The sequence below is a fragment of the Macaca nemestrina genome, chromosome 12 (genome assembly GCF_043159975.1).
Source record: "Macaca nemestrina isolate mMacNem1 chromosome 12, mMacNem.hap1, whole genome shotgun sequence".
Classification (NCBI taxonomy): Eukaryota; Metazoa; Chordata; class Mammalia; order Primates; family Cercopithecidae; genus Macaca; species Macaca nemestrina.
This window is the reverse complement of record NC_092136.1, coordinates 111,277,709-111,284,769: the sequence shown is the minus strand read 5'-3', so window position 1 is coordinate 111,284,769 and position 7,061 is coordinate 111,277,709. Positions and strand designations below refer to the sequence as shown.

At 38.5% G+C, this 7,061-nt stretch overlaps 1 non-coding gene across 1 annotated transcript; it reads right to left on the bottom strand.

The window, feature by feature from the left end:
- Window positions 1-3,361: 3,361 nt before the first annotated feature.
- On the bottom strand, window positions 3,362-3,547 carry LOC112428854 (U2 spliceosomal RNA). Its single transcript, XR_003020922.1, has one exon. It is a non-coding gene; the product is annotated as a U2 spliceosomal RNA (small nuclear RNA).
- Between the last annotated feature and the right edge of the window lie 3,514 nt (window positions 3,548-7,061).

Below are 7,061 nucleotides of genomic sequence, written 5' to 3'. Positions count from 1 at the left end.
TCTTCCAAAGAAAATATGTATATACACATAGGATTCATGGCCCCCCTTTAAAATCACCCTGGTCCTCCCCTCTACTCCCATGTGTCAGGTCAAGAAATCCTCTACAGATCTGACTTTACAAATTGCCCTGAATTTCTGGGCCATAGAAAATCTTCATAGTTCAGAGGTTATTGAGCCTCTAGGCCATCAATTTTTCTATGCACTAGTCCATGTCTGAGTTGATGACAAATCGTTTATTGAAAGGTCATATGAATTTTCTTTCTACCCAACACTGGATATCTAGCTATATGATACTAAACATTTCTGTTTTTTTCACTGCTATATCCCTAAAGTCTGGAATAGAACTTGGCACAATTACATGGTATAATTTATATGTTTTATTTTTTGTACTCTATATACAAAAAATTATGTGTAAAATTGTGTGTAAAAATGTTTGGAAATTAATTACGAAAATGCAATAAGACAACTTGTTCTTTGTTGCTCAGGCTGGAATGCAGTGGCATGATCACAGCTCACCTTGACCTACTTGGCTCTAGTAATCCTCCAATCTCCACCTTCAAGTAGCTATAGGCACATGCCACCATGCCTGGCTAATTTTTAATTTTTTTGTGTGGAAATTGGGTCTCACTATGTTGTCTAGGCTGGTCTTGAACTTTTGGGCTCAAGCGATCCTCCCACCTTGGCCTCCCAGAGTGCTGGGATTGCAGGTGTGAGCCAACGCACCGGGCCAGCAACTTGTTCTTAAAGGGAATTTGTTTACAACTTCTCTATTATGTATAACATCACTCTAGATTTTTGGCATATAAACTTTCTCAAGTTAAGGAAGTTTCTTTCTAGTCCTAAGTTTCTAAGAGTTATTTTTCTTAAATTACAAATAGATGTTGGACTTTATCAAATGTTTAGATATTTGATTGAGATAATTTAATAATTTTTCTCCTAAAGTTTATCAATGTGGTGAATTACACTGATAGGTTTTCTAAGAATAAACCATCCTTGCATTCCTGGGATAAATCTTACATATTATAATGTATTATTATTATATCATGATGTATTAGTCCTTAATATACTATTGAATTCAGCAAGCAAATATTTTGTTCAGGATTTTTGAATTGATGTTCACAAATTAGATGGCCTATAATTTTCTTTTCTTATATTGACCTTATTTAGTTTTAGAATCAAGATTACATGATTGGATCTTTAAAGTAATTTAAATTTAATGCAGAAATCTGTCTTTTAATTGGTGAGTTTAATCTTCTTAAATTCATTATTGTTACTGAGCTAGTAGAACCTATCCTGCCAACTTATTCCTGTTTTCCATTCATTGTAATTTTTAAATATATCCTTCCCATTTTTCATAGAAAGATTCAGTTTCTCTCAGAATGCTCAAAAGTTAAATGTTTAAAATTTAAAAGCTAAACTTTAAAACATTAAAAGTTAAACAGAATGTTTAAAATTTCATTTATGAAAAAGTTAGAATGTTTAAAAGTTTAACTTTTTTGTTTTGTTATAATGTTTTTGTTATAAACTTTTTTTTGTTTTTATGATAAGAACAAAAGTGGCGGTTGCCTCTTACTTCAGATCCATTTTTGTGTTTATTTGTCCTTCCGATCCACTTTTATGTTTATTTGTCCCTATTGATTTCTTAAATTTATTGATAGCTGTATTTTTTCCTTAGAAAACAAAAGCACTAGTGCATTTTGATTTCTCTTTGATCTCCTCAAGGGTCACATTTTGGAAAATTAAATATAATATAATACAAATGGTATTCTCTGGACTTGTGTAATCATGTTTTTTTAAAGATATTTTGTTTTGTGTTGTTATGGATGAATTTTCTCCTTTTTCCAGCTTTAAGAAAATTCCTATAATATACTTTATCCAGTATTTGATTACCTTTTGCTCTCATATTTCTTGCAACATCCTCCCGGGTCACTCTTTTCTTTTGAATGCTTTCTCTAAGAGCAGTTTTAATGGGAGTCTTGTAGGGTTGAAGATGTTTTCATTATGCTACAATATTTGAATGGAAATTTGGCTAGATTTAAAATTATAGGTTCAGTGTTCATTTTCTTAAATACTTTAAAAATATTTCTTCATTATCTGCTTGCATCTAGTTTTGCTGTGGAGAAGTATACTGTTATTTTGATTCTTGTTCCTTAGCTATAAATATATTCTTTTTCTCAGTAAGCTTTTAGAATGTCCTCTTTGTACTGGTTGTTTTAAAGTTTCATTATAACGTATCGAAGTGTTTGTTTTACCTTACCTCTATTGTTGTCCATGAGGCCTTTCAATCAAAGATTTTTCATCTTTTTTTTTTTTTTCAATTTTAGGAATTTGTCATTTCTGTAAGACAAGGACAAGGCAAGAATAACCACTATTTCCATTGTTACTTGTCATAGTACTGGCCAACACTATAGGAAAGGAAAAAAATAAGAGATGGAAGAATTGGAAGGGAAAAAATAAAACTGCCATTGCTTTCAGAAGAGATCACCTTCTACCTAGAAAGACTATGATAACCAACAAACTATTAGAATACATAAAATAGTTCAGCAAGGTTTCTAGAAATAAGATAAACTCTCAAATATTGGAATTTTTCTATAGCATCACTAACCAACTAGAAAATTATATAAAAAACAAGATGCCATTCACAATGTCAACAGAAACTATAGCATAATTGAGAATGTTTATTTAAGAATTATACTATGCTCCTGTGGAGAAAATTTTAAAACTCTAATAATAAAAGACATGGAATATGATCTGAAGAGATGGAGAGCTATCCCATGCTCAGCTGGGCCAAATTAATTTTATAATGACATCACTCTTGCTTGAAGTAATCTATAAATTCAATGAAAACCAATACAAATTTCAGTTTTTTTTTTTTTTTTTTTTGGATACAGGGGGAGTCTCTCCCTGTTGCCCAGGCTGGAGTGCAGTGGCGCGATCTTGGCTCACTGCAACCTCCATCTCCTGGGTTCAAGCTATTCTCCTGCCTCAGCCTCCTATGTAGCTGGGATTATAGGTGCTCACCACCATGCCCAGCTGATTTTTGTATTTTTAGTAGAGACGGGGTTTTGCCATTTTGGCCAGGCTGGTCTCGAACTCCTGACCTCAGGTGATCCATCTGCCTCGGCCTCCCAAAGTGCTGGGATTACAGGCGTGAGCCATGGTGCTGGCTGGATTTTTTGAGGAACTTGATAAACTTATTTGAAAAATTTAAGCTGTACTATAATAAATAACAATAAAAACTATAAGGTACAAGAACAATGAGACCAGTAAAATAAAATAGGTCCATGTACATAAAGTATGTATTTATATTTAACAAAAGCATACTATGAATAAAGTTAGCAGATGACAAGAGTGAAGAAATTTGTGTTAAGTAAAACTGAAAATATCTAGAACTGTACATCTAGAATACAGATGTGCCAAGAATTTCTGCTGATCAACAAGGAAAAGAGCAATCCCAGTATAGAAATTGGCAAAGGAATGAACAGACATTTTAAACTGGCAAGAACAGATACTACACTTGATCTTAGCCAAAAGGCCAAGAAGTGATTGAAGGGGTATTTTGGAGAAGAGAAACTCCATAGGGTTAACATGCATAGGAAGACATGCTTACATTTATTAGTATTAGTAATGTGAAATAAACCACGATGCTATCACTGCACTATTACACTAAAAACAAACAAACAAACAAAAAAAACAAAGAAAGCCACTACACTGTTGCTATCACTACATCTACCACACTGGCAACATTTAGACCTTGGATAACGCCAAGTTTGGTGGTAAAGTGGAAATATGAGAAGCTGGTGGAAGAATGAACTGCTGGTGGATGTCTTGGACAGCAATTTGTTTGTATTCAGTCAGATTAAACATATGCCTATTCTTTGGCACAGTAATTCCACCTCTGGGTATATAACCTCAAGGAAATTTTCACATGCCTCTGAAAAAAAGATGCATATAAGAATGTTCATCGATGCTTTGTTTGTGGAAGAGGAAGCTGGAGACAATCTGCTTAAGTGAAATGCAGTGCTCGCACACCATAGAATACTTTGCAGGTGTTAGAAGTGATGCACGGAATGTCTACATCGATGTGGATAGATCTTACAACACTGTGCTGAATTAAAAAAATAAGAAACGATGTGAAATGCATAATATAACATCATCTACATGAGTTAAAAATCTAGACATGCCAAACAATACATATCTTATAAGAACAGGCACAAATGTCTACAAATAAAAGCTTCAACATCAACCACTGAAAAGAGTTGCCCTGATTGGAATGGTGGGTGGGTGGTGGGGGTATGAGGGGACAGAAAAAAGAATGGACATGGAAAATAAGGGGGAAAGTAGATGAATGAATAAATAAATTATGGAGCAAAATAAGATAGGGGCTTTCAGAAATCAAAAATGATGAGAATGAAGATGATTAAAGGCTAAATGAAAAGAAAAGATCAAGACTTGGCAGAGGTAATGGCATATAATAAGCACTCTGTAAATATTTATTAAATGATGGAAGAAATGAAGTCGATGGTGAATCTTTTTGCAAGGCTAAAATTTCTTTTGCAATATGAATCAGTGCTCTTTAATAAATTATTTTAGAAGTTTTGATCTTGGCATATCAAATTCCTTAAAAATGTGAGCACACCTGTATTTGGAGACATCTGGATCATGTTCACAGATTTTTTTTCTTTTCTTCCACTTCTTGAGACACTGCATAAACATAGGTGCCTCTTTTGAACTATGCCATGCAGTTTGACTTTTGATTCTAAGTCACAGAAAATGTTTTCCTGGAAAATATTTGCTGTTTTGATCAAGCTTGATTCCAAAGCATCTGCCTATATATGGTCACTGATATGCAGGGTATTTGCTGGAAGAAATGAGCTGGAATCTGCCTCATGAGCTTTGAGGCCATAAGAGTGGATGGGTTTATTGCTGGCCATGATGGTGGGCTTGCCTACTGACATTTTGTTTTTCTGCCACTGTACAAGATCTGATTTGTCAGAGTAGCTGTGGGTCTCACCTTTTCCTTCGCTCTTTCCAACGGACAGAAATATATCCCATGAGATATAGCTTCTATTGATCTGCTTCAGGTTTTAATAATAATGATCCTATATTACTACTAACAAACATGGCTGACACTTGGCATTTACTGCTTTCAACTTAATAAATATCTTTTAGTGTAATTATTTAGAGCTCTGACTCTAGTCAGATGAACTTGGGTCTGGCATCAACCTATAACCTGATAGCTTGGTGACATTAGACAGATGAAATTCCCTAAGCATTTGTTTGTTTCTCTGAACAATACAGACAGAAGTTTCCTTACAGCGTTGTTGTGGTGACTAGATTAGGTAACGTATTTAAGGCTTAACATGGAGCCTCCTGCACAGTAAGTGGTTATTATTATTACTTTGTGGAAATCATTGTGCTAGGCCTGTGGGGAGAAACTGAGATGAATAGGAAAAAGTTCTGAATTTCATGGACTTGGAGAGAATAAGACATGACCAAAATAGACAAAAGACAGACCCATGGGAGAGAGGACCAGCAAGGTCACATATCCTCCTAAGAACCTGTGAGACACTCACAGAACTGATTCTTCATTTTATAAATGAGGAAACTGAGGCTTATGTGACTTGTTGAAGGGGACACAGCGAGTGAGTGTCACAGCCTTCATGGGAACCCACAACTCCTGTGACTGAGGCCGGCCTGAGGGATGTGCCTCTGTTTCTCATGGAAATTCCTCGGTGCAGCCTAAAGCCTTGTGATGCTGCCCCCTGCCAGGCCAGGGTGTGGACTGCCAGCCACCACAGCATGGGGGCCTCCGCTGTCCTGAACTTCAGAGGCTTTGCGGGGAGGGCTTAGAGCCAGCCAGGAGACAGCCTTCCCTGGCTTTTGAGTGAGTCATTTATGAAATGTGGACAGCAATTCTCCTCAAGACCTGCCCTCAAATCAACAACCTATTGGAGACAGTAATTCCTAACTTCATCAGATGAATTTTTACGGGGGGTCAGTATGCTTCAGGTCTTGTGTGGGGCACTGGAGAGGCAAAGATGAAACCTCTTTGAGAAACTGACAGAGTCGTGTGACAATTCACCATCACATAATGAACAAAGTGCTCTAAGATCTGAGAAGAGGGACAAATATTTTCTGGGCTAGGGGGTTTGTCCTTCCGGCAAGAGAGGACAGCAAGGTCAAAGGCAGGGAATTGCATGGGTGTTTGGTGGTGCTTAGAGGGCACTGGGACCAGTGGTAGGAGGGCAGTGGGTGGTGAGGCTGGAAAGGAAGGCAAGGGCTCGATTGTGGGAGGCCTCCTAGGCCTCCAGCTCTGTGGCTGAAGGGAGAAGGTGAATGCTTTGTAGGCCAGATGACAGCATGATCAGCTCTAGGGGGTGCAAGATGGCTCTGAGGCAGTATGGACGGCAGAGCAGCAAGGCCCCACGCCAGCTCTAGGGGTCATAGCCAAGGGGTCTTGACCCCAAACTGACTGAGTCCCTGGAGCCTGAGCATGTGGACCTCAGATATGCAGTGGCAGAAGGCTTCCAAACTGGGAAGGAGCCAGTAGCCAACACCCCCTACACTTCCAGACGGGGAGCCCATGACTTTTACTTCAAGAAGCTTCCTGTTATCAGTGGCTGGGCACTCGCAGAGAGGCCCTGTTCATCCTGTGCCTACAAGCCCAGCTCCAGTCAAAGAGCACGGGCATGTTCTCCTTTCTTCCCTGAGGGTTGGCCTCCTTCTCCGTGGGCATAGCCGCCATCAGAACCAGCGCCCCCATATTTCAGCATGATTAAGCCTTGCCATTTTGGGGGTGGCTGGGGGCGAGGGGAGGGGCTATTGTGTTTCAAAATGGAATAAACAGAAAAGCAATATTAAAAGAATGAGGAGGTTGTTTACTGAGGCTTGAAGAGATGACAGGTGTTTCCTCCCAGTTGAGAACCAGTGACCCCTGGGAATCGCATTTCCCGCTGAGCAGACCCCATGGCAGGCTGAGTCCTGCCCATGCCCTGGTGGCCTGGAAGCCTGCATGGGCGCCGTGCAAAGACCAGCGTTTTCCAGAGGAGCTTTTGGGC